The sequence below is a fragment of the Sus scrofa genome, chromosome 8, assembly GCF_054392235.1.
Source record: "Sus scrofa isolate SSC_HxYL_T2T_F1_AM1 chromosome 8, Sscrofa_HxYL_maternal_Yorkshire_Landrace_v2.0, whole genome shotgun sequence".
NCBI classification, from domain to species: Eukaryota; Metazoa; Chordata; class Mammalia; order Artiodactyla; family Suidae; genus Sus; species Sus scrofa.
The window spans coordinates 24621131-24631731 of NC_139390.1; the positions used below are offsets into that span (position 1 = coordinate 24621131).

The 10601-nt window shown below is 35.3% G+C and overlaps 1 long non-coding RNA gene across 1 annotated transcript in view; it reads left to right on the top strand.

Annotated features, from left to right (window-relative positions):
* The window catches only part of LOC110262071 (uncharacterized), a 69662-nt gene extending 59332 nt beyond the window's left edge, over window positions 1-10330 (top strand). The window contains exons 3-4 of the long non-coding RNA XR_014813727.1: window positions 467-2186; window positions 9137-10330. This is a non-coding gene — a long non-coding RNA (uncharacterized LOC110262071). The remainder of the gene's footprint in view (window positions 1-466; window positions 2187-9136) is intronic.
* The last annotated feature ends 271 nt before the right edge of the window (window positions 10331-10601 follow it).

Sequence of the window (10601 nt, forward strand, 5' to 3'; positions counted from 1 at the left end):
ATTACAAACTATCTAGTTCAAATTCCTTTTAGACCAGTTCGTTCACAAATATATAAGTTTAGATCACAACCTGAATTAGTAGTCACTCAGTATGGACTTAACATATTTTAATGTAAGCACTGACTTCTCTAGCAAATTGCCTTGTTCTGACTAATCCTTATTAAGACTATAGCACCTAGATCTAAAGTCCCTATTGCATTTTCCCCTACTCTCCTCTTTGGAAAAGATTTACAGTTCTTTTTGATTATAGTAGCCATTGCTGAAGTAAATTGAAAGAATTTTTTCTTAATTACAAGTACATTCATTGTAGTCTTTGGTGAGTACAGTTTCAGTTATGGAATTTCTTTTTAATTCTTTTTACTATTCTAGTTCTCTGATAAAATTGTTTATCTGACCATACATTTCAAGCCTAATAATCACAGTTGTTCTAAACTTACACTCTGTACCTAATACTTTTTTTTTTTAGGGGTCAAATCGGAGCTGCTGCTGCCATGGAGGATCTGAGCCAGGTCTATGACCTACACCACAGCTTACGGCAACACCAGATCCTTAACCCACTGAGTGAGGCCAGGGATGGAACCCGTGTCCTCATGGATACTAGTCAGTTTCGTTACCACTGAGCCACAGCAGGAACTTCTATATCTAATACTTCCAAAATCTGATTTATCTGTGGATTTTCTATATTTTATATTTAGGTCTTGGTTCTTGGGATCTCTGGTAATTTTTTATTAGATTTAACAGACTTTGCAGAAAAAGTTTAGAGGTTTTGATTCTCTTCAGAAAGAGTTCAACTATAAGGTACAGTGGGAAGATAATTTTAATCCTAATTAGCTACCAGGATTTTTGTTTGCAGATTTTGAAAGACTCTACTTCTGTTTTATTCTGACTCTTAAAGTGTATCTTTCCAGGCTTTCAACAGGAAACCTGGGGTGTTTAACAATACATCTCCTCTCTAGCAGGTCCATACCTCCATTTTTTTGAAACTATCCAGAATTTTGTCCTGTGTTTCAAAGACATTCTTAACATCTTTCTCCAAAGAGCTTCAGAAATTAGCAAATACCTGAGAAAGTCACTGGAACTAACTTTGAAGATCTATACATCCCTTTTCTGACTGGTAGACTGTGGCGACATACTGGGTCTCCTGGAATTAGTGTCAATTCAGAGTCAGGGTTCAGTCCTCCTTGAAAAGTCCGACTATTTCCTTTACCCATGTACAATCATGCCGGTAAAAGCCTCTAGTTCCCTTTTCAGAAATCTGGGAGAAAGATTAACTACATAAAATTTTGGCAGCATTATGGGTTTCTTCATTAAGGGGAACTGGCCCCTCTTTTATGAAGGGTAATTCGGTAAACTCGCTCAAGTCTAAGAACAAATTAGAAGGCACAGCTATCTCCACTGCCAAACAGTCATTGGAATTTGGGGCTTAATGTCCCCAATTTCACCAGGATCTTCTAATAGGCCCCCATTCCAATTTTCTGGATTCTGTTCCTTTCCAATCAATTCCCACAGTTTAGCAGCAGACACCCTGTGAGGTTAGATACTAAATTTCTGCAATAGTTAAGCCATTTGCTAAATGTGATTTTGGGTTTGGTTCTCAGCATATTAGTTTTGAACCTATAGGAGACAATGGTTTCTTTCAGGAAAGAAATAGTAAAATGGTAGAGATAAATTTGGGAAAGAATTGGTAAACCAAAAGGGACTTGGAGTAGATGATTTTGAAAAATCATCTCCAGATGGCAAAAAATGCTAAAATTAAGAGATTTATTGTCAAGATACCATGCTCTAGAGAAAAGCCCCAAAGTGTAACTATATAATCTTTTGCAGAAACCTCATAGGATCAAAAGTTCAAAGTCAGAATATTTAGTCACATAAATGGTTCTTTTAAGAGATTAAGGGTATACCTCCTTGAACCTATCAATCAAGATATCTATCAATTATTTTGTTTCTTCTTAGTTTCACAGGTCAAGATGGAGATACGTTGCCATAGGAGCAGTACTTAATGGATTGCATGCTAAAGCCTCATCTGCACCCATACCTGATTTCTAGGATGAGACCACACATTTTGAACAGATGATGGAATGATATGAACCTTTGGAAAATCTGGGATAGGGTGAATATTAGGAGGAATGTGAATCATTAGGGGGCAGAGGAAAGACTGTGAAAGACACACCCAAATGTTATGTCCAGTGAGTAATGCCTTATGATCTCTCCATTTCAGTATGGGTAGACTTGTAAACTGCTTCTTTTTTTTTTTTTTTTGTCTTTTTGCCTTTTTCTAGGGCTGCTTCCTGTGGCATATGGAGGTTCCCAGGCTAGGGGTCCAATTGGAGCTGTAGCCGCCGGCCTACACCAGAGCCACAGCAATGCGGGATCTGAGTCCCATCTGCAACCTACACCACAGCTCACAGCAATGCCAGATCCTTAACCCACTGAGCAAGGCCAGGGATTGAACCTGCAACCTCATGGTTCCTAGTCAGACTCGTTAACCACTGTGCCACGACGGGAACTCTGTGAGTTGCTTCTTAACAGGTCTATATGAGAAAGGTAACAGGAGGAAACTTGCATTATCATATAACATTATATAATACTCTGATTTAGTCATCTGGAATAGGCTTGCTCTCTTTTTATCCCTTTTCGTATTGAAAAATCAAATTTCCATGATGTGGAAAAGCCACATGGAAAGGAACTATGGGAAGACTCTAGGAGCTGAAGCCCTACAAATACAGAGAACTGAATTCTGCCAACAACCATGCGAACTTGGAAGAGGACCCTGAGTCACAGTAGGACTGCAGCCCCAACTGACACCTTGACTGTAGCCTTATGAGTCCCTTAGCAAAGGACCCAGATAAGCCATGACCAGACTACTATTCCACAGAAATTGTGAGACCATAAAAGTGTGTTTTTTTTTAAATCACAAAGTTTTGCATATTACTAGAAAATTAATACAATACATACTCCAATTTAGGCAATATAACAAGAAGTTTGAATTAAGTAGCTGATCTTCAAAGTAAAATTTTGGCTCTAAAATTCATGATTTGGATGATGTGACAAAAAAAATTACATTGCCAAGTACCAAATACATTAATAGGTCATCCTTTAAATGCAATGGATTCCATAATATCTATTCATTCTGTATGAGAACAAGGAATTTCTGAAATGACAAGCTACAGATAGGTTAGTTGTGCTCCATATCAATCACAGATGAATGTAAAAAACATTTATAACTCTAACTTGCATTTGGAATGTGGCAACGAAAAGAATCATAAGTTAATCAAGTCACAGCCTGAAGAAATTTTCATGAGAATGAACTAAGTACATACCACATGCTCAATACAGGCATTTTCACCAAAATAGAGTTTTTAATGCCATTCTAGTGATTGCTAATGGGTGTAAAATTAAGAAAGCAATGACCTAATTTAGAAGGGATGCTTGTAAATTATTACACTGTTATTTTTTAACATTTTACTTGATTTTCTAGATATCACTATTATTTTTTTCTTCATGCTAAGCAGTTGCTTCTATAAAACCACCCTGATAACCAATCATAATTCCACATATTCGCAAATCAAAACTAATTTTCCAAGAAAAAAATTATGTAAGAAAGATGAGGACAAATAACTCTTCTTTAGGAATTTTCAAAAAAATTAACATTTTCTTTCATGCAAGTCCTCTAAGAAATCACAGGATTTTTTTATATATGATAAACTTTATATAGATAAATGTGTTACTATGGTACATTTCAGTTAAAAATGACATTGAATAACAAAAGAGATTATGGTGTCATAAATATAGCAACAAAAACCACTTACATTTTGGCTGATGTTATATAGCTTCAAAAGGTCTTGCACCAGTATTATTCAGCTATGTTTAGACTTTTCTTATTATTCCTCAAAGAAATTAATGGAAGTGGAAGACATGAAGTGATACTACTAAAAACTTGGATATCTTTGAGCACTCCTCCCTAATTCTAATACTGGGCCATAAATAATGGACATGTGATTTTAGGAGGACTCTGGATCACATGCTGAATATATTTAAAGAGTCTATGGAATCAAGAGTCAGGAACTTAACTCTCCATGGACTCAAATCTAAGTTCTGGGGTTCTAAGTAGAATTTAAACTCAATGCTGTCTTCTAGAGGGAATAGGAACGCCATATCTGAAAGTTAGATACCAGAGGAGAACTAAGCCTACCTTGGACATTATCTTCATGGATGAGAGAAATTAAAATAAAAATAGAGATAATGACATGGACTTCATTTACCTTAATATCAAGGAATTAATGAGTTTCTTAATTAAGACATTCTAAAAATAAAAGCATGTTAAGAAAGTAAATTAAAAATTCATGAAGAAATAGAAAATTTTGATAACATAGATCTATAAGTAGCTTAAAAATGATTATTAATACACTAAATTTTGGAAGGAATCTCATAGCACTAAGATAAAAAAAATATTTACAGCCCACATCTTAGTATCCTCCTCAATAGTTATCATGAAATGGATATTCATTCAAAATATGCTGGGTAGCTAAATAATCCTTTCTTTATTCATTTATACTATATTGTATATATACTATACAGTATTTGTTTATACTGATATTTGTTTATAATACAACCAGAGGTGATTTTGTCCCCTATTGGGCAGCTGGCAATATCTGGAGATAGTTTGGAATATATTATAACTAGTCAAGAACTACTATCATTTAGTGGAGACCAGGAAGGCTGCTAAACATTCTACAGTGCATAGAATCATCCTCTACCCTCAAAATTACCTGGTCCAAATGTAGTACTGCTTTAAAGAAAGCACAGTGTGACATTATTTAATTGCTTGTAAGACATAAGCAGGATTGGTGCAAATCATTTATTAGGCACTGATAAATGAGCATCTGGTTCACCAAAGATTCTTTCCTTGAATTGGACAGACAATGTCATATCAACACTGCTTGATTCCCTGAACTGTTCCTGAATCTGTTCTACATTTCAAAAAAAAAAAAAAAAGATTAAATGTAAGGATGATGAAAACGTAGTAGAAATGGAGAATACATTGGCAAATCCTCTAATTCTGGAATGACAAAACAGTTCTGATTGCCCTGATGAGAGATTAATTGAAAATGATTTGGGTAGAAAAATAAGATAATTTATTGATATGAATATGGTAATATGAATAATTTGGTATTCACAGCAATAATTTGAGTGCTGTGGCTTTTATGCTGAAAGTTTCCCATTAGAATGTGAATCTAAAATTTTAAATGACTTATAATGTAGTAGGAATTCATGACTACATGACACAGATAAACTATTCTAAGGAGTCTTTTTAGGGATTCCAAATAAAATTAGACTCAGCAGGATCAAAGCTAGAGATTTGATTAGAGACATATAAATAGCCCAACACAAACTCCTTTAATTTTAAATAGTTGCATAGTATTATATACATCTGTGAAACATTTCCACTCCGTTAGAGTCATGATACATTAGAGAAATCCCAATATTAGTGTGCTTCAGTCATCCAAGGGCCAAATTCAAAATACATAGTTAAAAGCCATTTCTTATCTTTGTTATCTCTTATTTTAAAAGAGGAAACATTAAGATGTTTAGTATTTTCTTTGAAACATATATTGTTGCAATTTAAATATTAAGATGAGGTTATCTTGAAGTCAGAGGTATGTCACTTGTTACTTTATCCCCAGTTCTTAGCACAGCGCCTGGCACATAACAGGTGTTCAATAAATGGATGAAGATGTCATATTCATCTGTACAATGATTGTGATGACTCACCTGAAACCGATTATCTATTTTACACTCAACGTATTTAGAAGTGGTTTTTTAAATTTTTATTTTTAATTTATCCATGATAGCCTTTGTAGTTTGTGCTTTCTTCCTTAAGTATAGCCAAAGCTGGCATCTTATTGTCTGCCTGACTCATTTATTCCATTTTTTCTTGCTAGAGGTACAAGGTATGTCAAACCATAATACACACATACTGAATAATTCTGTTCAGTTAAAGAACAGGGTTAAAAGCAGTTTAACAAGAGTTAAATAACAGTTAAGAAAAGTTAAAGGACAGAGTTAAATGAACAGGGTGAGTCATTTGTTCTATATAATTTATAGAATATCTGGGATGTTTCTAATACTCATGAATGTGAAGCTGAGCAGAAGAATTCTGAAACAAAACAAGGTTCATTGGTGCAGCCAACGTCAGAGAGTTTCAAGGACTACTTCAACTATAAAACTTCACTCTTGTTCTTGGAACCAAATATCCAAATTTAAAGTTTAAAATACCCTAAGGCCTGAGTTCCCATTGTGGCACAGTGGAAACGAAGCTGAGTAGGAACCAAGAGGTGCAGGTTTGATCTCTGGCCTCTCTCAGTGGGAGAAGGATCCAGCATTGCTGTGACCTGTGGTGTAGGTTGCAGACATGACTCGGATCTGATGTTGCTGTGGCTGTGGTATAGGACGGTAGCTGTAGCTCCAGTTCCACCCTAGGGAACTGTTCCTAGGCTAGGCCTCGGAACCTCCATATGCCAGAGGTGTGGCCCTAAAAAAAAAGCAAAAAATAAAATAAAATAAAATAAAATACCCTAAGGTCTTGTGAAGACTACCCTTTGGAGTTCCTGGCTCCAAAGAGGAAGAAAGGCAAGAGAAAAAATATTATGACTGATATCATACTTTTTACTATAGACACACCAATTATGTTTAAGATAAATGAGAAAGGGATAAAATGGATGATAAAGGCAGATGGTTTATAATTCTTCTTGCTATTATCTCCTAAAGTTTAAGAAAGAGAGAGAAGAGAGAAAATACAGTGAGATCCTATTCCTTTCCATACTCCCTAGTTCAGGAAGGAACTTACAATGCTAACTCACATTAGGACTTCATTTGAAGAATAAAATAATGTCCTCTCTCCAGATTCAGGAACTTCATTGGTATTTGTTTCTAATATCTAATTGGAAGGGAAAAATCATCAGCTGAAGACAACTGAAGAACAATTGAAATATTGGTGCATTCCAAAGACAGCATACTGAAGATACTTTGCAATTTACAGGAGACAAGAGATTGATTTTGCATGCCATGATATATCAAAGGAGAGATGGTCTGTGGTATTACAGTATCAGAATTGAGAATGAGCTGGCACCCTATAGCCACTAGCCAAGAGATCTGCATTGAAAATGTTCTGTCTTTGGTAGGGCTGGGGATTCCATAAGATTTTCTGAAACCATTGACACAAGGTGAAATGAAGTCCTTTATTTTAAGTGCTTTTGTATTGTTCCTCTTTTGATTGTATTCTCGTATAAACAGTGTTGTATATTTAGAGGCAAAGTAGGTGATGGAGAGGGAGATTTCTTTGTGTGCCAGTACTTAAGAGGGCACTCAAATTAATGCTAAAGTTGGGTAATTATTACTTATATTTGCATCATCCCCACACTCTTATCACAAGTTATCATCTATACCTCTCATTTATCTCACTTATGTTACAAAGTTCTCAAAAGTGTTTGGACCCCTTAAAACTATATCAATATAAACTTATAACACAAACATGGAATTAAAATTGACTATATTTATAGATGCCATAACAGTCCTACTACCTTTTGGGATATGACAGGGCAAATGAAAGTAGATTAAAGAATCACAATGAAAAAGAATGCTTGATACAGGTTGAAGAGGTAGCTTCTCTCCTTAAGTCAGTGACAACGGGAGTTCCCGTTGTGGCGCAGTGGTTAACGAATCCGACTAGGAACCATGAGGTTGCGGGTTCGGTCCCTGCCCTTGCTCAGTGGGTTAATGATTCGGCGTTGCCGTGAGCTGTGGTGTAGGTTGCAGACGCGGCTCAGATCCCGCGTTGCTGTGGCTCTGGCGTAGGCCGGTGGCTACAGCTCCGATTCAACCCCTAGCCTGGGAACCTCCATATGCCGCGGGAGCGGCCCAAGAAATAGCAACAACAACAAAGGACAAAAAGACAAAAAAAAAAAAAAAAAAAAAAAAAAAAAGTCAGTGACAACGACTTTAAATCAGCAAGCAGCTACTTAGAAGAAACTTTTACAGTACAAAAAAAAGGGAAAAAAAAGAAACTTAAGAGAGAAATATGGAAGGAGAAAAACCTCTTTTGAACTGGACTGGGCTTTGGGCCAGTAAGAAGGCAATTCACGGAAATTTCAAGGCAAGAGACCCAGGCAAAGAGAAGCAACCTTTATTAAGAATGTCAGGTGGCTTGGAGGAGTGCAGTTTCAACCTTGAACTGCAGCAAATATGCTTGGGAAGAATGCCAGAATGGACTTTGTTTCATCAGCAGCCAATACAGTAAAAGGATGATGTTAACGTCAACTAGTGCTAGATACAAAGGTGAATCCACTAAGCAAAACCTGAAACCCCTGATCAGTGCATAGTAGAGTCAAGTTGAAAAATGTAACATGATCATCCATTTTTAAGTGTTTCTTGCCTCCCAATGTAGCAAAAGAGTTTTGCTCCCTAACCTAAGTGTTGTGCTAGAAACACTGTCAATGAAAGAAACTGGATAAAAGGCAGTAGTGGAAAGGCCCTCGTCCCACTCTAAGATTCTTACTTCTAGATAAGAGACTCCCACACTCCTGGGGGATAAGAGCAGACAACTTCTTGGGCTAGAATCACACAAGCCTAATTAATTATTTCCTATGATTCAGGTAGTGCGTTAAGTGCATTATGTGAATCATTTTATTTAATCCTAACTCTACAGAGAGTTGTATTTATATTTGATCTATTAAGGAAATAAGGCTTAAAGCAATGAAGTATTATAACAAAATCCCAAATATTTTAATAAGATGGGATTAAAAACAAGGTACATCTCTTTGCAGAGCCCCTGTTCTTAGATTAGATACTATACCGTATGTTGGTGAATCATGAAGTTTGCAAGTCACTCAGGTTTTCTCTGGTACAGAAATCATTAAGGAGCTAGATGCACACCACTGTGAATAATATTTATTACATCGGTATAGTTAGAATCTCCACTTGACCTATAAGCTCTCAATAGAGAGAACTTACAGAATAAAAATAAGCATGAAGCAAATACAACATTAGACGTAAAAGAAAAAAAACTGAAATTACTTTTAAAGCTGTATAAGTATAGTATTTATAATTTGTTTATTAAAATTATTACTACTATACACAGGAACATATATGATGCGGAAAATAATAGCTGGAAAGGAAATATTCAGGAGCAGAACTTCAGACCATTCCTTCGCTTTATCTGGTGACATTCCTGGGAAAGAGAGAAGGCAAGTGATCCTTGTAAATATGCTGAAGTTAGATCTTCTGATGTTTTGTGTTTAGTTTATAAAGATGACTGAGTAACGACACAGAGGTCAATACCACTGAAAGAAAAGTTTAATGTTCCTTCTATTTCCCACGGCTAACCACTGAGATCCACAGGGGAAACACCAGGTTTTGCTCAGAAAGCAGAAACAGATTGGGGGGGGGGGTGTTTTTAGGGTTTTTTTCATCTTCAAAAATTGTTGAAGTCTTTCCGAAATTATTTATATGGCTTTCACAAAAATTCTTTAAATTGTTCAAATTTGGGTTTTTCAAAAATAATGATGCAAAGATCTATCTCTTTTAGATCCACACCATAGAATGTAGAATCTGAAGAACATAATCCATAAATATGCAGCTTTGAAACCTGAAAACAGACCTTGTTGGAGAATAGGCAAGGTGGACATGGTAATTTCCAGCTAGATTTGAGAAGTTATTGGTCTCATTATGTGCAAATTGTGGTTCCTCAGGGGGCCAGAAGTATTGAAAATGACCAGCAACATTTTAAATTGCATTAATTTCTTGCTAGGGTACCAACTACTTTCTAGAATGAGACACATGTGGCACTGATGTGGTTATAAAGCAGCTGTCATAGTTTGTTGTTGTTTGACCACCAGCGTAGAAATATGCATTTTTGGAAAGGCAACATAATTAATTTTTCCTTCCCTTTAATTATTTACGTATTTGTTTTTAGTATACATGTAATAATGGCTGAGTAAGTCAAATGATACAATTTTACAGCAAAATATATATGCTTTTCGTAAATTCATTTTGCATGTTTTCTTTCCACCAAAAATTCAGTGATTTTTTTTTTTACAGCTATACCACATAATTGTTTATTTGTATCACAATGGAGTTCCAAATGTTCAGATGATTAAATTAAATGAGTTGTCCCTTGAGGAAGAGAACAAAAGGCAACAGTGTTGTGCTGCTTCATTAGACTCCTAACCAAATGGTGAAGGGAAAATAATTTGAAACTAACAGTAAGAGGTTACCTTATTAAAACTATCCAAGTTAATTTAATACAAATGAATGCAATAAAAAATTAAATATCTGTAGCGTTTTTCATCATTGAACATGGGGAATTGTAAAGTCTCTTTATTAAAAAAGTTGATTATCATTAGATACTTTTGTATATTTGGGTAATCAGTTTTAAGCTTAGTTTTAGTTTCTAGGTTTTTTTTTTTTAATCTGAAGTTCAGTAGAAAGACACAAATTGTAAATACACATTTTCACATTTTCAATATATATTTACTGAGAATTACTGTAAGCAGGATATTCAGCTTGATAATAATATCAAAAGCTGGTATTAATAAACCATTTAA